Genomic DNA, 24,984 nt, shown 5'->3' on the forward strand with positions numbered 1-24,984 from the left:
TGTTTGGTTATCTAAGTCTCCTCATATTTCTCTAATAACTTGCTTTATGAATCTGGGTGCTCCTATTTTGGATACATGTGTTTTAGGACAGTTAGATCTTCTTGTTGAATTGAACTCTTTACCATTATGTAATGCCCTTTTTCTTTTGATGATTGTTGGTTTAAAGTCTACTTTGTCTGAAATTAGAATATCATCCGCTGATCTTTTTGTTTTCTGTTTGCTTGGTAGATTTTTTCCATCTCTTTACTTTGAGCCTATAGGTGTCATTACATCTGCGAGGGGTCTTTGTAGATAGGATAGAGTTTAGTTTTGCTTCTTTATCCAACTTACCGCTCTGTGGCTTTTAACTGGGGCATTTAGCTTGTTTATATTCAAGATTAACATTGATATATGCCCGTTTGATCCTATCTTCGCATTGTTAGCTGGTTACAACGCAGATGTGATTGTGTAGTTCCTTTACAGTGTCATTGGACTACTTAAGCGTGTTTTTGTGATGGCGAGTAATGGTGTTTTTTTTTTGTTTTTTTTTTGTTTTTTTTTCCATATTTTGCCTACTCTTAAGGACCTCTTGTAAGGCAGGGCTGCTGGTAACAACTTCTCTTAGCATTTGCTTGTCTGAAGAAGATCTTATTTATCCTTTTCATATGCAGCTTAGTTTGGCTGATTGTGGAATTCTTCTTTGGAATTCCTTCTCTTTAAAAATGCTGAATATAGGCCTCTAATCTCGTCTGGCTTGTATGATTTCTGTGGAAAAGTCCACTGTTAGCCTGAGGGGGTTTCCTTTGAAAATGACCTAACCCTTCTTTCTAGCTGCCTTTATCATTTTTTCTTTCATTTAAATCTGTGATAATCTAATGACTAAGTGCTTGGGGATGACTATCTTATATAGTACCTCACAGAGGTTTTCTGCATTTTCTGGATTTGAATGTCGGCCTCTCCTGTGAGGTTGGAGAAAGTATCATGAATGTTATCCTGAAATGTGTTTTCTAAGTTTCTTGCTTTCTCTTCCGCTCTTTCAGAGGCACCAGTGGTTTATGAATTTGGTCACTTTACATAATCTCATATTTCTTAGAAGTTTTGTTTATTCTTTACTACATTTTCTTTCTTTTTTTTTTCTTTTTGTCTGACTGAGATTTTGGACAACCAGTCTTAGAGTTCAGAGATTCTTTCCTCAGCTTGGTGGAATCTGCTGCTAATACTTGTGATTACTCTGAAATTCTTGAAGTGAGTTTTTCAGCTATCTTATTTCAGTCTGGCTTTTTCTTAAATGGCCATTTCATCTATAATCTCCTTTATTGTGTAATTGTATTCCTTAAATTTCTTGAAATGGGTTTCGACTTTCTCCTTAATGTCAATCATCTTCATTCCTATCCATATTCTGAATTCTATTTCTGACATTTCAGCCATTCCAGTCTGGTTAAGAACCATTGCTGAGGATCTAGAGCCATCTTGTGAGTTAAACGGACACTCTGGCCTTTTTAAGCGCCAGTGTTCTTATGCTGGCTTGTCTCATCTGTGCGACTGATGTTCCTTCAGTTTTTAAGTTTGTTGTCTTTAGAATGGTTTTGTTGTTGTTGTTGTCTTTTGTTTTTTTCTATTTTTTTATTTTTATTTTATTATTATACTTTAAGGTCCGGGGTACATGTGCAGATTGTACAGGTTTGTTACATAGTTATACAAGTGTCATGGTGGTATGCTGTATCCATCACCCATCATCTCCATTAGATATTTCTCCTAATGCTATCTATCCCTCCCCAACCCCCTACCCCCTGCTATCCCTCCCCTAGACCCCCAAGCCCCAACAGGCCCTGGTGTGTGATGTTCCCTTCCCTGTGTCCATGTGTTCTTATTGTTCAACACCCACTTATGAGTAAAAACATGCGGTGTTTGGTTTTCTGTTCTTGTGTCAGTTTGCTGAGAATGATGATTTCCAACTTCATCCATTTCCCTGCAAAGGACATGTATTCATCCTTTTCTATGGCTGCATTGTATTCCATGGTGTATATTTGCCACATTTTCTTTATCCAGTCTATCATTGATGGGGATTTTGGTTGATTCCAAGTCTTTGCTATTGTGAATAGTGCCATAGTAAACATATGTGTGCATGTGTCTTTATAATAGAATGAATTATAATCCTTTGGGCATATACACAGTAACAGGATTGCTGGGTCAAATTGTATATTCATTGAATCCACTGGGTTTTTGATTGTGTTACAAGGTAGGTTCAGTCAGCTTTGATTCTAGACTGTTCCTAGGTCTTGGAGGAGGCTCCTTCAATTACGGTCTCTATGCCTACATTTCCTTTTTTGGATGCTCTGATCCATGGTGCTGCCTCAGGCAGGGGCCACAGTTGTCAGATAGGCCCTAACCTGGCTTTGTCTGCCCTATTCTGCTGTCCACATGCTTCCCAAGGAAACATAGGGTTGTGCCTGCCTGCAGAGTTTAGGCAGAAGTGGAACCACTGGGCTGGAAGCATTAGCAGTGTGACCCATCTGGCTATATGAGGTGGGGTGAGTGAAGTTTCCTGCCCTGCCATCTGGGTGCTTCCACTGCAATAGGATGCTGTGCATCTTGACAAATTCAGGTAGAAGTAGGACTGTTCAGCTGGAAGGTCACTGACCCTGCCATTTTGGTGTTTCCTGGGACAACAGATGGCTGCACCCTCTGGCTGAGTTCACAGAAGTTGTACCACTGGGGCAGGAGCTCTGGCAGGTGTTACCTACTACCAGTAATAAAGGAGGGTGGATCACACACCCTGCCTTTTGGGTGCCTCCCAGGACAACAGGAGGCTGCAGCTGCTGGCTGAGCAAGCAGAAGTAGGACTGTTGGGCCAGGAGCTGGCACAGAGCCTTGTCTGGCAAGGGGGTTGGAGCAATCTTACTGCTCCCAAGCACTATCACCGTGTCCTCTCTTTGGGATGGCATCAGTGCTGGTCTGCTCCAGAGCCCAAAGCTTGTAAAGTTCCCCTTGGAATCATGAGTTGCCCCTAGAAAACATCCAGATGGCCATCTGCCTCAGTCTAGAAACTCAGTGGGGAAGGGTAGGAGTTGGGAGCCAGGAGGATTCTCCCATTCCCAGTCTTCCACAGTTTCTTGCGGAGAGTGTGAATCCCCCAGGGGGCTCTCACTCACTCATCCTTTTCCAAGTTGCAGAGGTTCTCCTGTCTCCACACTGAGACAGATAGGCTGGTGCCCAGCTTCACTTCCCTCTGCTTTCTGTGTGTCCCTGCTGCCTTAATGAATCCCTGCAAGGTTTCTCAGATGATTGGCCTGCAGGATCAGTGCTCACTAGCCCTTTTATTTCCTCCCCATGAGAGCTATGTACATGAGCTGCTTCTAGTTTATCATCTTGGCCCTTAATAAGAATTTTGTCTACGATTCCCATTTTATTTTACTTCATTGAGACAAGCTACCTAACATTGTATGTGTTTCTTCTTCTTTTGTTATTAGACACATGATGTAAATAAGAACAAAACAGAAAAGTTCTAATCTTATTTCTACCTTGAAACATAATGGACTTCTTTTATAGCCATATTAGGATTTAAACATGGGGTTAATGACAATAAACTTTTATAAAATTGTTAAGAATATGAGGTTTCTAGCATGACAAAGAAAACAAAAAATGATTTTAATTATGCATGAAAAAAATTATCAGTTTAAGAAGCATATCAAATTACACTCAGTTTTCTCTATGAATTCTGTGCTGACAGCATTATATGAGAGGACAAAGGTCAGTAATCAACTTTCACAAACAGGCATTATTAATGAATTAGAGGTTATACACACTTATTAGAGAAAAGCAGTGCTTATCATCCCAAGGGACAGCTACAGTGGAACACCATGTATAGGTGGCCTTCTTTGTCAGGACTCCTTACATTTCAATATGGGAGCAATGGGTATTCAGTTGGACTCCTAGCAACAGGCAGAGGACCCAGTGATTCATTGTATCACAGGGCAAAACTAGATTTAGGTGGGCTTATCCAAATGTGACATGTTATGACAATGTGAGTTGTACTATTTACATTTCAACCATTCCAAACCAATTAAGAACCATGTAAACACCAGCTCCAAATGAACAATCATCACTTGCAATGATTGCTCATAATCCTCTGTATTCCTTATCTGTGCCCTAATCCCCAGCTCTCAACTATAACGCCAAATGTGCTCTTAACCTCTGCATTGTCCTCAAAGAGTCTGACTTGATTTACATCTCATGCTGTCTTAAATATTTTAGCCTTGACTATGGGAAACCTGAACCAGGGCATTGGCCATTTGATTGTCCCCTGGACAGGCTAATTTACTCTCACCTTTACTTCCAACTCTCTCACACCATGCATGCCAAATCCAGCTGCCTCAGGATTTCACTGAAGACAATCACTATTGCAGCTCAAGAATACCCACACTTCAACTGCTTAGCATATTTTATACAGTTTTCTAATACATCTTTTGTAAGAGAACATCTTTCTAAATGTTTCTGAGATTATATTTTCATTTCTATGTGTGTGTTGTAAACACACACTGCCATACACATAAATATTTTGTGTTCTATAAATTCAAAATAAAATTTTAACTTAAAATTATAGATAAGTGGCTGGGCGCAGTGGCTCACTCCTGTAATCCCAGCACTTTGGGAGGCTGAGGTGGGTGGATCACGAAGTCAGGAGATCGAGACCACCCTGACCAACATGGTGAAACCCTGTCTCTACTAAAAAATACAAAAATTAGCTGGGTGTGGTGGTGTGTGCCTGTAGTCTCAGCTACTTGGGAGGCTGAGACAGGAGAATTGCTTGAACCCGGGAGGTGGAGGTCGCAGTGAGAAGAGATTGTGCCACTGTACTCCAACTTGTTGCCTGGGAACAGAGAGAGACTCTGTCTCAAAAACAAAATTATAGATAAGTAATTATTTGCATTGTTTATATCATGATATGAGGCAATTTATGGCTTTATAAATCATCCTAAAATAATCTAATCGTAGCAGTCTAATACATGACAGCTTTTCAAATCTGCATTTAAAAAAATCATATTAAAATTATAGTCATCTTTTTATAAAACTTGTAATCTCACTCCTGGTGGCAAATTTAACATTCTTAGGTGGGAGCAATATTGCTAATTTTCTATTTGAGTTTTTTTCCTTGATATAAACAGCTAAAATATTCATGGTTGGCCTGGGTTTGGAAAGGAGGAATAAACTAGCCATTTCTCTCTTTTCACTGTTTCAGAATACAATAGAGTATCAGAGAAAAAATATTTTAAATCCGTGAAGTGCCATTTATTTCAAATAATTTACATAATATATTAACACTTAACTCATATCCCAAATGGGCAGATTAAGAGGAAGGAATATCTACTTATTGTTTTAAACTATGTTACTATTCAGTGGGGGATACTTGTAAATGAATTGTGTAAGAACATAAGTGACAAATCATTGTGGCTGAATCTAAAAATCAAATCAACACATATATAATGTACAATGACATTACTGGGCCCTAAGAGATTTATACAGGATCACCTTCAAAATGGAAAAAACAAAACAAACTTGAAAGTGAGGGTGAGGCATGGCAAAGAAATGTCAGACCGTGAAAAAGAGTGGAATGGTATGGATAAGATCAAGAAACAGAGTAGCTCATTACTTTTAAAAATAATTAAACTTTACAGTTCTTCAAAAAGTAAAAGCAAAGGTATAGTAGGAGATTCTGAAAGAAGATTCAGGAATTTCAAGCCTAAAGTTAGGATTTTAATTCTATTTTGAATGTCACATGATTTCATTCTCAAAATATGAACATCAACATGTAAGTTCATTCTACTTTCAATAGAAAGTCATAAATTTAAAAGGTAACTACTAAAGCTAAAAATTGAGAGGAAGAGAAGGAATTGTTGACTTGTTTTTCTTATAGATAGTCCATCAAAAACCTAAATAATTATTAGTGTAAACTGGCAAGAGTTGACCCAACCTTAATATGTGTTCTTGGACTACTCTGACTTTCAACAAAGAGATGACCTCATTGACATAGTCTCCTCATCTGTTAGAAGACAAAATAGTTCTGATGTAATGCATTGATATTTCTTTTTAAAAAGTCTCTACAATATGTGTATGTGATAAATACTGGATATTTATTTTTCCTCCCTCCACACTCCCAAATAATTATCTGTGTGTTGGCCCTATCCACTAGACCATACATGCTTGATGACCAAAGGTTCTGTATTATTATTATTGTTTTATTTATTTATTTTTTGATATGGAGTTTTGCTCTTGTTACCCAGGCTGGAGTGCAATGGTACGATCTCGGCTCACCACAACCTCCGCCTCCTGGGTTCAGGCAATTCTCCTGCCTCAGCCTCCTGAGTAGCTGGGATTACAGGCACGCACCACAATGCCCAGCTAATTTTTGGTATTTTTAGTAGAGAACGGGGTTTCACCATGTTGACCAGGATGGTCTCCATCTGTTGACCTCGCGATCCACCCACCTCGGCCTCCCAAAGTGCTGGGATTACAGGCGTGAGCCACCGCGCCCGGCCCAGGTTCTGTATTATTTAAGCATCTGAAGAGCAGTGTAATATCTGTCACATGAGAGCTGATCAAATATTGGTTGCATAATTTAGTGATTTATATAGCAATAAGTTGAAATTTCTTGAAAAACAGTTTATGACTGATATACCAAAGAGCTGTGTTTTACATAAGCTACACAAAATCTATATTCAACTCTATATCAATGTAGGTATGATTTTTATGAAAATAGAATTTTTTTAGGTTAGTGTAAAACCACAGTCTAACTATTTTATGTGAGATTTCCAGGAATGGAGTTCAGAAGAGGTATTTTCAGTGGTGAACACACAGAAACAATAGCCTTCAGTATCTCATAGTAGCTTTTTATATTGTTGATCTTGCTGAAGAATGTATACAAAGGCAAATGATTATAGCATGGGCAGAGGTCCGTCAGAAATCTCCGTGCCTTACAAATATTCTACATAATTGTGAACATAAGAATGATTCAAATATTTGGATAATTAAATAACATTTTTAGATATACTGTTTGTGTGAGATTTAGAAATATGAAGAAGACAAACACTTGAATATCCTCATGATGAAAACAAGTTGAACAAGTAACTAAAAATAGAAATAGGTATAAGCACACCTCTCTTTCAACTCCTAGAATTTCAGCTGGGATTCATACCTGTCTATGACTTAATACAGTTCATGTGTAAATGTAAGAAATGAGTCTGATACTTATAACAATAAGTGGATAGAGGATGATGACCCAAGAAAAGACAATTTAATATTCAAGATATATTTATTCATTTGTTATTAAAGTCCATGTAAAGTACTAATTTCTGGGCATATCATAGTGAATAAGATAGCTAGGGTCCCGGCCATAATTTACCTCGGACTTTATGATCATTGAACTCAAGATATTTGAACAGGTCCTTTTTTGTGGGCTAATTGCTGTGAGAAAAGAATAAGCAAAGATTTAAAAGAATGAAAGGAGAGGGAGCAGTTCCTCAGATGAAATACAGACCATCTGGATTAAAAGCTTTGATGGTAAACTTGTTGATTGAGATACTAGGAAATCCCAATAAATATCATTAGTCTTCTATTCCTGAGTTCAAATTTAATTGAAAGTTAAGACAAATAAGCAGATGAAAAACCTTAAAATTGGCATTATTACTGATAAAATCTAATATAGGAAAATATTGCTTATATCTATAACTTAGTAATGTTATAACAGTAAACAAACAAACAAAAAAACTCTAATGATGCAATTGCAGTAATCTAACCTGGCTTTTACTTGGGACTGGGAGAATTCCTGAAATATGAGATGTTCAGTACTACAACTATATACAAGAGAAAGAAATGAGAGACAATATTTGGCATGTTAATTATCCTGCATAAGAACTAGGTCTTATGGAATGGAAACTATCTTATTGGGTTCTTGAAAATATTAAATTAGATAATGAATATAGAGCAGTTAGCCCAATGCTGAAAACACTAAGTGCTTAATAAGTAATTGGTATTATTAAAGGCAGCAAATAATTTTACTCTCATTTTTGTAGATGTTCCTACTGTAAAATATGAGAGTTTTCAAGTTTCTGAAGGCTACATGAATGTGTGAGGAATATATAAGGAAGGCTACATGTATGGATTCATTCATACATTCAAATATTTATAAAATATTTATATGTTTCAATCCCTTTTATTTTCTTGACGTTGAAAATAATAACCAAAAAAGAATCACTACCTTCAAAGAAATATGTAGTCTAATGAGTCCTGAATTAATATAGGCTTAGTATCTTAAAAAGAAGGGATAATTGCAGGAAAATCTGTGATATTAACTATAAATGTAACAGTTTGAAATAAGGAGAATGAACTAGCTAAAGAAAGTAGCCTATAACCTTTAATATACCAATTGATAGAACAATAGAAATTTAAAGTTCACAAAAGGAGTGGAAACTACTTATAGGTGAAGATAATACTACTAAAATGTGAATACAAATTAAATTCTCTTTATAAAGTGTTAATGCTACCTATATATGATCTGCATTTATGCGTTCACATTTAAGTGCTCTGTTATGAGTTAGAAAAATGTTTTGTATATGTGTTAGAAAAATGTCACCATAATGGAACATTTATCTTAACTAAGCCCTTTCATAATCATATGTGTGATGCTGGCCAAGCTGGCTATGAATAAGTTTTCTCTTTCATAAAAGGAGAAGGGAAGCTAAATCTAAGTTATAAAATTAGGTTTTCAAGTTAGTGATATGATGTGTGATTCAACATTGTTTTACTTACTTTCACAGATGAGGGATCTACTTCCCTATCCCCAAATTTGATTCTGCTCTGAAGACTGATGACATCACACATGCACAAAGAGGGTAAGAAAAGGCTTATTACACAAAAAATGAGCACAGGTTAAAAAATGAATGGAGGAGTGATTTGTTTGGGGCTTTCCTGGTAGTTAGGGGGTGGGGATAGAATGGGTTCCCACATAGGCAGCTACTACGAGGTTTTAACTTCTCACTGGTGCCAAAGAAGGGAGCACCTGGGTTACCTTATTGGCTTACCCAGATGTAGCGTAGTTAGGGAACAGGAAGCAACAGTACTTGAAAGCTGTCGACAGTCAAACGTCAAAAATGGAATCAAACCCTTTATTCCAAACCTTCAGGCTAGGGATTTCTCTTCATCAGTGCCAAACCTAGCTACCCCCTGGATTGGTTTTCTGAGGTCGTAGAAATTCATTCATAAAGTGTTACTGAACCCCTACAGCCTTCAGCTATCTAATAATTATTTACTTCATGCTTTTTATTCTAAAAATGGCAATGCAGCTAATTTATTAAGCTATATATTTATGAGTCTTGTGATTTATGTGTTACACTAGAAAGTTTAAAAATATAAAATGCATATGCAAATGCATAAAAATGGGTTAATTGACTAAATATGGTGGCTTATACCTATAATCCCTGCAGTTTGGGAGACTGAGGCAAGAAGGTCTCTTGAACCAGGGAGCTCAAGACCAGCCTGCGAAAGATACCTAGACTCCATTTCCACAACAAATTAAAAGGAGTAGTGGTGTGTACCTGTGACTCCAACTATTTGGGAGCCTGAGGTGGGAGAATCACTTGGGCCTGGGAGGTTGAGGTTGCAGTGAGCCATGATAACATCACTGAATTCCAATCTGGGTGACAGAGTGAGATCCTGCTTCCAAAATAATAGTAATAATAATAACAACTTAGTTCATCCATAAATTCAGCAACATTTCACAGCATTAAGCTTTCAAAAATGTCTCTTTGATGAGACATGATTAATTTTCAGAAAAATTTGCTTTTTTAAATTAAAGAAAAATATGTCTAAGGTTCAAAAAATATCCTTGCCTAGACATAGAAGACATAGAAATTGGGCCACTTTGTATGCTGAGATTCTCCCTACATGTGGCATTCTTAGAAGCACGTGTTTTCTAGAAAAAGATAATCATAAACATCTGTTTTTGCAGTTTTTTTATCATAATACATGCAAAGAGTATTCCATGGATTTCTATAGAAATATGAGTTTTTATATATACCATTGGAATCACTGGTTTAATAAAAGCTTAGTGAGGTGTGGAAATATATAAATATGTTTACTGTCTCTCAGAGCATATCTAAAGAAGCATTCATAAACCTGACTGCTTTTAAAAACAAAATGAAATTCTATAGGTCTATGGTTTGATATACAGCTAGCGCTCGACTTACGACCATGATTGGGACCGGCAGACCGGTCGTAACACAATTTGATCGTAAGTTGAATAGGCTATATGTACAGTTGAAATGGTGCATGCAGAGATAGTAGTGCTGCCGGAAGCTGGTCCGCACTGTCGTACGCCCAGCTGGGCAATGTTTGCGCTGCCGGACGCGGAGCAGTCGTGGCTAGCGATTGTGGTCGTATAGTCGAATGGTCGTAAGTTGCATAGGTTGTAAGTCGATCAATACCTGTATTCTAAGTTAATCTTTTTTGGGTGGTGGGGGGACACTATGGCTGTGAGCCTGTCTCACTTCAGAGACTCTTTGGAGGAAACCTGCAGACATTCTGATACTTATGTTGCTATGGAAATTTTAGATTTTGACTGGTAACCCACAGAGACAGATTGAGAATAATTGTATGTCAAGACAGAGAAATGGACAAGAGTCTTGCAAAGTTGGAGAGTTTATCAGAGCCATCAAGATTAGGCTCAGAAGCATTTGTATTATGAGATTATATATTTTTTCCATGTAGATTTACGTAATCAAGAAAATACATTTGTTATTCCTCAAAGAAAATCAGAAATTAGAAGCACATTCTTACAATGTGCTTCCTTACATAGTACATTGTAAGAATGTGCTATGAATTTATCTAAACACAGAAATGTCAGTATTTGTGTATTAAAACTGATTTATAGCTGTCTTTTCAAAAACTGCCCAGTAACTAGTTTTCCTCTTCTTAGAATCTCTTGAATCAGTGGATTACATTCACTATCTCAAGATAACTGAATATTCTAAATGGGACTTGACTTACCTTGATGGTTACTATTTATAATGGGATTTATTATAGGATTTCTCATACTGTTTTGTTTGTAAAGGGTTTAAGGCGACAAAAAAGTATATACTTAATAAAATTATTAATATATAAAATATTATGTGAAAAAAATATAGCCAGCTTTGGATGAAATGGTTTCAAAACATACTTGATATTCCCATCCTCTTCTCTGGATAAGTATGAAAACAAAAAGTACAAAAAGTGTGGTTATTGCAACTGGCATTAAAAGTGGTGCTAAATTTTTTAGCAGCTACAGAAATAAAATGAAATATAAATGTTTTGGATATCAGCACAGAAGAAAATGTACTTGGGACTGAATTCTACAAGTATATTATTACATGGGTTTCATAAAGAGGACAACTACACATCAAAAACATTAATAAAGAACATTTTGCTATGAAGCTATTTCTTATTTTGACACTTGCAAATGCAAAGGTAGCATGAAAGCAAATTTTTATAAGTCACTTCTGTGAGGATGTGGTGACTTCTATGAAATGAGGTATTTGTCAAAGATACTGATATCTTCTCTCATCCATGATCTGCAGTGATATAAGGCAAAAGATAGTACTACCCACACTAGAGGTACAGTCTAGTTGCTTACTGAAACAGAATATTCATGTTTTGAAATGAGGTTTGCTGAGTCCCTACCCAAACACTTTGACTCAATATCTCTGATGGCAGAGCCCCCAAATTGTTATTTCTTGGCCATTTTGGGGGAGCTTAAGTATAATTTGCATACAGTAAAATTAAAATTTTTAGTGAAAAGTTCTGTAAGAATTGACATACATGTTAAACAAGCCCTTCAAATGATTTTTTTATTCATTAAATTTGATTGATTACCACCGACTCCATCAGTGGTTCTCAAACTTTACTGTGCATCAGAATCACATGGAGGGCTTGCTAAAACTCACCTTGATGTTCTTCACTCTCTCTGTTTTTGATTTAGCAGGTCTAGGTAAGGGCCTAATAATTTGCATTTATGACAAATGCTGTACGATGCCAGTGCTGTTGGTCTGAGGGCTCCACTGAGAACACTGGACTAGAGCAATGGTGTATCACAATCACCAAGGGAATTTTACAATTAGACATGAATATTGTGATCTGAGAGACCAAGGCAGGTGCCCCTTAATCAACCAAGATGGACCCAAATTTAAGAAAATTAACTTACCTGTGGGTTGCGAGTTAAGGGACTGGTTGGCATGGAAAATTTCTAAATTCCAATGGCTAAACTTCCTAACAATAGGAGTGATCAGTTCTCATTTTAACCCAGACCACTTCAACTCTGATTCGACAGAAGACCAACCTTATAAACATTCTTTTCTGATAACCTATTGCAGACTTTAGCCAACTTAAAGATGCTGCACACCGACTTTGTGTCCTGTAGTTCACATTTTGATATAAAGAGCCTGAGCATGCACTTGGCTCCCCTCATAATTCTGTATAGCCTCTCTCCCCAAACCTGATGAATATGTATGATACTGGCTCTGCCAGGCATAAAACCCAATGTATCTTTCCTCTCTTTGAAGAGAGAATACCTCATTCCACACTGGAGAGTTTGTCCTCCTAGTTTGGAAACCAGTATCAACAATAAAGCTCTTTTTTCTACTATATGGCCATCCTGGTGGTCTCTTGGATGACAATACCTAGGCTCTAAACTCTGAGGGATACAGACTTAATTGATCCATAGTAGAAACCATACAGAGTTTTTCAACTCCCTAGGTGATTTTAATAGGCAGCCAAGGTTAAGAACCATGGCCATAATTGAAAGAATAGAAATTATTCCTCCTCATCATTTTCTCCAGAGTATGTATTGGCTTGATTCTTGATAGAAAACAAGGAGTAAGGAGTACTGCTATTCATATTACAAGGCATTGCATTAGGTATTTTGATTTTATTATATTTAATTATGAAAAAATATATCTTACTATCTTGATTATATTAAGGAAGAAAGTACTGGACAAGAGTGTTAGTTAAAGCTCTAAAAACCATGGAATCAATAAGAGGTAAGGACTGGGATCAAAACCATTTTTCTCTGATTCTGTGGCCCCTGGCTTATGACTCTTAGTTGGAATATCAGGTGATCTTGAAGCAAAAATTATATTTTCTTTTAAAAATTGAGAATTTGACTTAACTTATTGCCCACAGCCCACATTTACAAAACTGTGAATCATTGAAGTACCTGTAAGAAAAACTTTGGATCTATTAGAATGCTTGATAATAGCACTTTCATCCCACAGTTATTTACCAATAAGTATGAGAGAAATTATTTACACCTGGAAAACCGGGAAAATAGATGTAATTTGACCATCTGGGTCGCTGTATTGCTCCCGTGGAATACCTGGTTTTGAATAATATTGTGTTCAGATGAACAGACCAAGGGGTAATGAATTCCTAATAGCTGATAGCAAAATTTATGTTTTTCTCCGGAGGTAGCTTCTGCATTGGAAGAATACACTTTTAAGATACATTCTTTCGAACATTATTTTTTGGTAACAAGTTAAAAACATTAATATATGAAAAATTTACCTCCACTCTTCCTCTCCCCAAAGCATGTGTTATTTAGTGTTCATTCTAATGACTCTCCTAATTTGCGCAACTTCACTAATGTTACTTCTGTCTTAACTACTTTTGTGTTTGAACTATACAGACTGGAGTAGATTGAAAGAAAAAAAATTGAGGTAGCTTAAGAGGCTATGTAGATAATGTATTGGAAGAGGAGAGACTGAACTGAGTAGAGAACACATCACCCCCTGCTGACATGTGCAGAATTAGTGAAAAAAATAAAACATCCTTTTTCAGATTGCTTGAATTAATGGCCCCACTTTCTCCTACCAGTTTTCTCCAATGCGGCTCATCGCTTTTAACTCTTTGATTCTGACATTTGGCTCTGCCATGTGATATGTTTTGGACAATAAAATGTTGCATGTAATGAAAGCAGAAACTTGAAAAGCCCATGTGCAATTGGTTTGATAGTTCTTGGCTTTTGCCATCACTGTGAGAAAAGCCTGCCTGGGTGAAACTGCTGAAGAATGAGTCACGTATAACAGACCCAAGTTCCTTTAGCCATCCTAGTCAAGATCACTTCCAGATTAATCAATAGGTGAAGCCAAGATCAGAAAAGCAACCTACCTAGTTGACTTGTAGCCAAACCCAGATGCATGGGGAAGCACAGCCCAAATTTAATAAAGCCCTCAGCTTTGTCAACTAAACCATATTTATTGTTATATGCCTGAGGTTTGGTGGTTGTTGTTTTGCAACATTATTATAACAATGCATGACTCATAAATAGCTTGAGTGTCTAAGTGGAAGATAGTTTAAGAGGAGATAGATCAAAGGTGGAGAAAGATTTTGGAGCCAGCTATTATTAGTGAGAGAATAGACAAAAGAAAATGCGTCCCTAATTAAGTCAATGTGATACTTGCTTAAGGATATATATATATATATGTGATAATAAAACACCAGACAGCAGTCCTGTTCAACAGAACTTTGTGTAATGTGGCAAATATTCTATATTTATCCTGTTTAATAAAGTACTAATTAGCTTATTAGCTAGGTGTGACTTGGCATGTGTTTTCTGGGACTAAGAAATTAAATTTCAAAATTTATTTAACTGTAAATAAGGTAAATTTAAATTGTAATGTGGAGCTAGAGTTATTAGGCAGTGGAAGTGTGGGAAATCAAGATATAAACCAACAGACATAGGGCCAATTGATTTTTGACAAAGAAGCTAAGGTAATTCCATAAGAAAGATGATTTATTCTTTCAACATACGGTGCTGGATCAACTGGATATTCCCATGGGAAAAATATTACATATACCCCACACATATCTACAATTATTATGTATTACTTTTAAAAAAGCAGTTCTTACCTCATATCATGCACAAAAATTAACTCAAAATGTACCATCAACCTGTATGTAAAAGGTAAACTTTAATACTTCTGGAAGATATATAGGAGCAACTATTTGCAGTTTTTGTAAAAAAAATGTTTTTCTTAAATAGAATTTTAAAAAATATGAACTGTGAAAGAATAAAATTAAAAATGGAATTCATCAAATTTAAAACTTCTACTGTTTGAAAAGACTTCGATAAGGGAGTAAAAAGGCAAGGAAGAGCCTAGGAGAGAAATTTGCAATATATATATCTAACAAAGATGTTGCATTTAATTATACAGTTTTTACAATTAACTCATTAGAATATGTCAACCTAAAAATAAACAGGAGATCAGAACAGATAAAGTATGAAAGGTGAACAAAAACATGAAAAATTATCATCATTAATTATTAGGTAATAAAAATTTAAACTGCATACACAGAATGCCTAAAATTTAAAAGATTGAGAATATTATTTATGAGGATATGGAACAACTAGAATATTCATACATTGTGGGTAGAAATGTAAAATACTGAAAATACTTTTGAACACCATTTGGTAGTTTCTTATGGAATTAAATACACACTTAAGATCCCACAATACTTTAGGATGTTTACTTAAGTTAAAATATATGCACAACAATGTTCATAAAAGATTTGTTCATATTAGCCCAAATTAGAAACAAGTCAACTTTCTATCAACAGGTAAAAGGAAAAATAAGTTGGGTATCTGTAAAATATAATCCTACTTACCCTTGAAGGAATAAGCTACTGATACATCAAAAAACATGAAAGAATGTCAAAAGCATTATGCTGAGCAAAACAAAGCAGACAAAAGAGAGTTCAGTGTATGATTTTATTTATAACTAATTCTAGGAATGACCAATCTAACACACAGTGATAGAAAGCAGATCAATGGTTTCCAGGGTTTAGGTTTGGGTTGAGGGTAGGGATTGACTTGGATGGGCACCAAGGAATCTTTAGGAATGAGGAAAATGTTTTATATCCTAATTGTGGTGGTGAATAAATGGATTGAATTATTCTCTTAAAGCATGTGCATTTTATTGATTTCAAATTATACCTCTGATATGGTTGGCTCTGTATCTCCACCGAAATCTCACCTTGAATTGTAATAATCCCCACACGTCAAGGGTTGGGCCAGGTGGAGATAACTGAATCATGGGGGCAGTTTTCCCCATACTATTCTCATGATAGTGAATAATTTTCATGAGATCTGATAGTTTTATAAATAGGAGTTACCCTGTACAAGCTCTCTCTTGCCTGTCACCATGTAAGACTTGACCTTTCTCTTCATCTGCCTTCAGCCATGATTATGAAGCCTCCCCAGCCATGTATAAATGTGAGTCAGTTAAACCTCTTTCCTTTATTAATAAAAAAACAAGAAAATACTTTCCCAAAAGATTTAATGTGCATTTGAATGAAACCCACTTTAACATTTTTTAAGATATTTTAAAGAAATTGTAAATTTCTTCTAATTTTGTTTGAGTCAGATTTAAATTTTATTGGATATAACTTAGGTTAAGTCTAGATTCAATGTTATTAAAAAGCTGACCCAAACTTTTGTGGGTTATAAGTAATACAAACTTATGGACAAATAAAGATATTCAGAAAATAGAAACTTAGACTAAGACCATAGCCAAGGTGTTCTTGGAATACCCGGGAACTGAGCACATAAATTACCTTTTTGCTTCAAGAGGTGGTATAGATTACTTCAGAAAGATTAAAGATTAATATGAAAATACACTACAGAAAAATCTATTTGTGCTTTTTGGAGATAATTAATAGAATTTTAACATGTAAAATGTAAGTTGATAAGATAAAATAATAAATCTTCCAGGTTCCCAAATCCTTGAGCCAAAACAATTTTAATAAAATAGGAGTGGGTTGTTGTTAAGAAAGCAGGTATAACCATTGGTGCCCTTCAAGTATCTGGATGACCTGTCATTTGAATTGAAATTTTGACCAGGTATTTAGATAAAATTATGCAAAATAATATCAATGGTTTGGACAAATAAAAACAACTTTGTAGGATAATAGAAACTTTCTAAAAGTGTTCTCAGAAAAGTAATAAAGGGAAAAGCAATAGTTGCTATTTTTACCTATCAAGGTTAGACTTTTTAAACAAGATGAAATCGGCTCTGAAATACTGATTAGGCAGCACAACCAAACTCTCATTTATGGGAGAATTATTTAACTCGAACTTCCATTGGGGAATATAGAAAAAAATCATACCAATTAATAACAAAAATAAAAACACCAATTGACACCAAAAATAATTCTTTCAAATGGGCAAAGGTTTTGGACAGACATTTATTTAAAGAACATGTACAAATGATCAACAAGAAAATCAGAGAAAATTAAAAACACAACGCAATACCATTTTACACCCATTGGAATGGTTAAAATTAGCAAGACTGACACCACCAAGTGTTGTCAAGGATGTGGAAAACTGGAACTCTCCTGTATCTAGATGTGAATATAAAATATACCACCTCTCTAGAAAACAGCTTAGGATTTTCTTAAAAAGTTAAATATCCACCTCTTCAACAATATCTCAACTAGATAATTATCAAAGAATAATGGATACATATTAATAAAATAAATTGTACAAGAATGCACTCAGTATTTTTATTTGTAAGAGTCCAGAATTTGAAACAGCCCAAATATCTATCAACAAGAGAATGAATGAACAAAATGTAGTATAGTCACATAATGGCATATTATTCGGCAATAAAAAAGAATTAATAATAGTTGAACAAGCACTAACATGGGTCAGTTTAAAAATATGTTATGTTGCATCAAAGAATCCAGACACAAAATAGTATGAACTGTATGATTCCATTTATGTAAATTTTAAGAGCCGGCAAAACTACTCTATGGTAATATAAATAAGAGAAAGGATTGCCTATAGAACTAAAAGGGAGAATGAAGAATTTCTTCTATATATTGTTTGAAGGAGTAATTATACGATTTTATACATTTATCAAAACTCTTTGAATTGTACTATTAAAACCAGTGCCTTTCACTGTATATAATTTTATCTGAACATTGGTTTTTGTGATTCTGGAAAATTTAACAAAGGGTATGGTTGTATTAGAAATTTAATATTTTCAGGCATTTTGGAGTTATGAATAGCTTAGGAAAAAAGTTTTTGAAAAATATTTATTAAACCTTTATATTAAGAAATTGCTGTTTGCCTGGAATTGTGTTTCAATTAATATAATGACAGATAACCATGAACTTTCAAGTTGTATAGCTAAGAAAAAAACTAACAAAATTAGGTACACAGTGGTTTTAGATTACAGTTTAAAGATGAGAATTACTAAATGAAAGTATGAACATTGAAACTTAATACTCCCACCCTCTTTTTATAACTAGTTCTTTAGAAAACATAGGAAATAAATTAAAAATTAAAAGTGAATGGGTTTTATTACTATTGTTAGCATTATCAAATACTTTTCACATGAAACATGCTGTGAAATGTGTGTTAAATAAATATATAAATTAATAAAATATTTCAAATTAAAAAAATGTAACGTGGTGAGAAAACAACAAGGTTTTCAGAATATCTCAAGAGTGGAGCATATTTTTTTCTACATTTGGTTTACTCAAGCCCATTTGTGGTGTGACATGGCCAATTTCATTAGAGCTTACTATAAAGCTACAATAATCCAGACAATGTGGTATGGGCAAAAGAATAGAGAAATAGTTCAATGGAACAGAATAGATAACTCAGCAATAGATAGACCCTCATAAATATAGTTATTTGAGCTTTTATAAAGAAGCACAGGCTAAAAAAAAAAAAAAAAAAAAAGCATAGGCAAAATAATAAAGCAAAGGTAGTTTTTTTTTTTTTTTTTTCAACAATCAATGCTGGAACAACTGGATATACATGTAAAAAATGAATCTACACACAGACCTTACACCTTCCCCCAAAATTAACTCAAAATAGATCATAGACCTAAATTGCCCAGACTTTAAAATCCTAGAAGATATCATAGAAGAAAACTTAGTTGACCTTGGGTATTGTGATACTTATTAGATACAGCACCGAAGGCACAATCTGTTAAAAAAATGATTAACTCATTGAAAATTAAAAATTCTCAGTGAAAGACAATGTCAAAAGAATAAGACAAGGTACCATCTGGAAGAAAATATTTATAAAATATGACTTTGGTATTAAAACTGAACAATAGGAAAACAAACAGTCCAATAAAAAAGAGGGCCAAAGACCTTAACAGACCCCTCACAAATAATAAACCCATATGACAAATAAGTATATGAAAAGACATATCATATGTCTCATATGTCATTAGAGAAATGCAAACTAAAACAATGAGCTACCACTACACAACTATTAGAATGGCCAAAATTCAGAAAACCGACATAACTAAATGCAAGGGAGAATATGAAGCAACAGGAATTCTCATTTATTTTTGACTGCCAATGGTACAAAGTTGTCATTAAGGAAAAGGAATAAATTCTCATTTTATATTGTACAGTGGGGTGACTATAGCTAATAATAAAATACTACATATTTTTAAATAACTAGAAGAGAGGGTTTTGAATATTCTTACCAAAAATAAATGATAAATATTTGAGACTATGAATATTCTAATTATCCAAATTTATCATAAATGATACATAAATGTATCAGAACATCACACTGCTCTCCTCAATATGTACATTATTATATGTCAATTAAAAATAAAATAAAACTTAAAAAATAAATCTTTTAAAACTTGATATTAGTACTAGCAAGGGAAAATCAATACTACTTACAATATAACAAAGCTAATTGTAAAATAAATAGAAACAAAATATAAAATATTGTAAATTATAACTCAATAAAATATAAATAAATACACAACAACAAAATGGTACAACTACTTTGAAAGACAAACTCTCAGTTTCTTACAAAACAAAGCCTATTCCTATTATACATTCTTACTGTCACATATTTTGGTATTTACCCAAAGAATTTCAAAACTTACATCCACACAAAATCCTGTGCACATTTGTTTATAGCAGCTTTATTTAAAATGGTCAAATCTTGGATGCAACCAAGATGTCCTTTGGTAGGTAAATGGAAGAATAAACAGTGGCAAATCTAAACAGAGATAAGCTGGAAAATAATACAAAGATAGAGAATCATTAAGTAAATACTACTAAATGAAAAAGCTAATCTGAAAAGACCATATAATTCCATCCATATTATAGTCTAGAAAAACTATGGAGAAAGTAAAAAGATGAGGTTTCCAGGGGGTAGTGTGAAGAGAAGATACAAATAGGCGAAGCAGAGAAGATTTTTAGGAAAATGAAAATACTATGTACCCTATAATGATGAAAAAAATTCCATTATACTTTCCTGCAAACTTACAGAATATAAAACAGCAAGCGCAAGCCCTAAGTAAACTATGGATTTTGGGTGATTGTAAAGTGTCACTCTAGGTTTATCAGTGCTAACAAATATATTACTCTGGTGGGAGATGTTGATGGCATGGGAGGCTATGCATGTGTACGGGGAGAGGATATAGAGGAAATATTTGTGCTTTCTTTTTGATTTTGCTGTGAACTTAAAACATCTCTCAGAAAAATAATCTTTTACAAAAGAATAAGAGCTTTTAAATATGAAAAATATATTTTTAAAAATATCACATATTCAGAATTTTGTACACAGAACAAAATTGTGGTTTAACTTTTCTGAGAGCATGATACTATACAGCCAGAGACTTCCAGAGCAGATTTTTTTTAGGATCAAAATTATTAAAGTTAAGGCCATTTTATCAAGTTAAGGTCTATTTGTTCTACAGATTGATGCTTTCAATCAATTTATTACTGTTCAGTTTGTCCCAAAACTACTTAAAAGTTTTCAATCAATCTATTATTGTTCAGTTTGTCCCAAAACTACTTAAAATGCTAAGTATTTCTCTTATTTTTCATTTTGTCAAAACACTTTTGAATTATAGTCACTATTATTTAAAACCCCTCTATGTTTTATTAGGTAATTTCCTAGAATAAATTATAGACTGATACAAACTGATTTATCCAAGAGACCAAAGAAAAATAACTATCAAATGTTGCTATAAACATTCACAAAAAAATATAACATTTTTTAAGTCTAAGATAAGGCAATTCGATGCACAGAATGGAATGCAGTTAAACAGAGAAACTTTAAATAATTGTTAGTATCATAAAATATTTGATTTTGCTCATACTCTCAAACTTCTAGGATATTTTCTATGTCATCTTGACCATATTTTTCCATTCCTCTACACCAAACATTCAAACATAAACAATTAAGTTTGTCCTTCCATATTGAGAATAAATACTGCATTTTTAACTCTGTGAAATTAATATGTTAACTTGCATTTACTCTGAGTTTTCCATTTGTAAGACATTTTTCAAGTATTTATTATGATAAATTTTAAAGACTGTGAATTAAAGAAACACAATATACATTTTGCAATCATATACTCTTGGTGTTTTTAAGTAGTTACCTTTTGTTTAGACATTTCCTAGAACTATGTCTCTGTTTACAGAGATGTGGAATATATAAGTCCTCATCCAATGCTGGGAATGTAGATCTAATTAACTATTCTGCAGAGCAAGCTTTTGGAACATAGTCAGATTAAGTATACATGTAGCCTTTAACTCAGAAATTCTGCTCCTGACAGACTCAAGTAAATTCTCAAACATGTTACTGAGAAGATATGTGTCAGAATGCTCACAGCAGCATCATAGTTGACTTCAGGTATATATAGGCAATCAATTTTCTTTCCATCACCAGAGGGCTATGTAAGAAAGGAGTCTTGGTTATGACAGTAGAATTATGAAGCTGTTGGAATCAATGGACTAAATGTGATTATGAAAGTTATAAAATCATGAAAACATAGATGTACCATTTAAAATGTAACATTTGAGTAATAATAGCGAAATATATGAAATATACAACATGACAATTTTGTTAAAGTAAAAATATGTACATGCAAAAAAATACCAAATTTATAAGAATATAAATAAAAAGTCCTTTATTTTAAATATATTAAAGTGGTTGGCCCTAAGTAGAATCTTTTGCATGTATATCCCATTTACTAAACACATGTATTGTGTATTGACATACATGCATATATATGCATATAACGTTTTCAACATCAGAAGGTAGACTAAAGCTAAAAGATAAAAGCTCAACACTTGAAAACCCAATGGAATGAATAACATGATAAGATCAATGAGGCAATTATTAATAGTAATACTTAAAACAAGGAAAGGACCCAATATAATTTTGTAATCTTTGATACTTATTCTATTTCAGCTTATTTTCTTACAGTTTCTAATCCAAATCCCTCATTATTGTAAGAAAATTAGTAGTATTTAGGGAAAAGTGAAAGGTTAAATCCTTAAAATTTCCCCTAATACATACCAACTTGAAAATAATCATATTTGAGAATGTGTATTGTGAGTAGAAGTTTTTCTACAAGAATTTCAGTCTCTTTTTTTTTTCAGAGAAATATACATATTTAAAAAGGGATTATGGATAGCTCAGGAGAATGATCATGTTGCCAGTGCCCATTATACCCATCAATAAACATAGATGGTAAAATGTTACACAAAATACTATTATTTCCTAGCTGAGAGGGAGACACCAGTAAGTTCTCTGCAGACCAATAAGCTGGGATAAAATGTGCTGGTATTATCTAATTGCTCCTTCCACTGGCTAGCGGTGATATGGAGAAATACGTCAGAGAGAGGTCAATGAATGTGAGCATGTGAATATTATAGCTCATTGTTTCTCTCAGCAGTGAAGATATCTTCCCTGAGTTAGTGAAGCCCAAGTTTTCCTCCATTGTAATGGGAGATAATTATGTTTCGGTAGATGAACCCTTCTTCAGGTGTTTTACTCATAATATGAGTAAAGGAGGGTAAATTCTGAGACCACTATCCCCAATTGACCTAATACAGGAGACTTGAGACCTAAGATCTCATCAAGCTCTGCATATAAGCTCTGTATTAGGCTAATAATAAATGGCTCCCCTAAAGATGTCTAAGTCTGAATTCTCAGAACCTGTGAATATATTAGGTTACATGGAAAAGGAGAAATAAATTTACATATGAGATTAAGGTTGATAATCAGTTCACCTTTTGATAAGGAGATAATTTTGGATTATCAAGATAGATCCAGTTTAATTATAAGTATCCTTCAAAGTGAAAGAGGAAATTTGAAGACGAGAGTCCGAAAAAAATACATGACTATAAAAGCAGGGTCAAAGATGGCTTTGAAGATGGAACAAGGAGGCCATGTATCAAAAGAAATACAGATAGCTTGTATAAGCCAGAAAGACACGTTAAAAGGATTCTCTTCTAAATACTCCCTAAAGGAACATAGCCCTACCAACACCTTGATTCAGAAATCCATGAAGGACATTTTTTTCTAGACTTGTTGTTTTATTTCATTTTAGTATTTTATTTTTCTCCTAATGCTATCCCACCCCTATGTCCCCACCCACTGTTATCCGTCCCCTATCCTCCGACCCCCATAACAGGCTCCAGTGTGTGATGTTCCCCTCCCTGTGTCCATGTGTTCTCATTGTTCAACACCCACTGATGAGTGAGAGCATGTGGTGTTTGGTTTTCTGTTCTTGTGTCAATTTGCTGAGAATGATGGTTTCCAGCTTTATCCATGCCCCTAAGGACCTGAACTCATCTCTTTTTATGGCTGCATAGTATTCCATGGTGTGTATGTGCCACATTTTCTTTATCCAGTCCATCACTGATGGGCATTTGGGCTGGTTTCAAGTCCTTGCTATCGTGAACAGTGCCGCTGTAAACATACATGCACATGTGTCTTTATAATAGAATGATTTATAATCCTTTGGGTATATACCCAGTAATGGGATTGCTGGCTCAAATGGTATGTCTAGTTCTAGATCCTTGAGGAATCACCACACTGTCTTCCACCATGGTTGAGCTAATTTACGCTTCCACCAACAGTGTAAAAATGTTCCTATTTCTCCACATCCTCTCTCGCATCTATTGTCTCCTAATTTTTTATTGATTGCCATTGCAACTGGTGTGAGATGGTATCTCACTGTGGTGTAAGTTTTTATGGTGTTAGGTCTTATGTTTAAATCTTTAGTCCATCTGGAATTAATTTTTATGTACGGTGTAAGGAAAGGATCCAGTTTCAGCTGCCGCAATAAACATATGTGTGCATGTGTCTTTATAGTAGAACAATTTATAATCCTTTGCTAAAAACAAAAAGTTGCAACACTGTTTGGAACAATATAACAGGTTTCTGGGTCCACACAATGTAATATCAAAAATGTCCAAGATAAAAGGGAAAATTGTATCAATGAAATAAAACATGCGTAAGTATGCACCTAATTGTAGAACATTGAAATAAATCTTAAAAACTTGAGAGAATTAAAAGTGAAAACTCCACAATTACAAAAGTAGGTGTTAATACCCTTCACTCAGCAATTATAGAACACAACAAAAGCAAAAAGACATTGTATTAATATTATTTCATCTCACACTGCTATAAAAAACTACCCAAGACTGAGTAATCTATGTCTTAAAAAAGAGGTTTGACTCACAGTTCCACAGGCTATAGAGGAAGCATGGCTGGGGAGGCCTCAGAATACTTACAGTCATGGTAGAAGGTGACAGGGAAGCAAACACATCTTCACATGTCAGAGCAAGAGAGACAGAGTAAAGGGATTAATGCCACACACTTTTAATCAACCAGATTTCATGAAACTCTATCGCAAGACATACTACGAGGATGGTGCTAAACCATTAGAAACCAGCCCCATGATCCAATCGTCTCCCACCAGGCCACTTCTCCAATACCAGAGATCACAATTCAACAAGATTTGAGTGGGACAGAGCCAAACCATATCAGACATAGAAAATTTAAAAATCGCTTTCAACTAACTTTAAGTTTATTTTTATTTTAGTTTTAGATCCAGTTGTACATGTGCAGGTTTTTTACATAGGTATATAGCATGATGCTAAGGTTTCAGCTTCCATAGATCCTGTCACCCAAAT

The sequence above is a fragment of the Sapajus apella genome, unplaced genomic scaffold, assembly GCF_009761245.1.
Source record: "Sapajus apella isolate SASKATOON/1434 unplaced genomic scaffold, GSC_monkey_1.0 scaffold6, whole genome shotgun sequence".
Taxonomy (NCBI): Eukaryota; Metazoa; Chordata; class Mammalia; order Primates; family Cebidae; genus Sapajus; species Sapajus apella.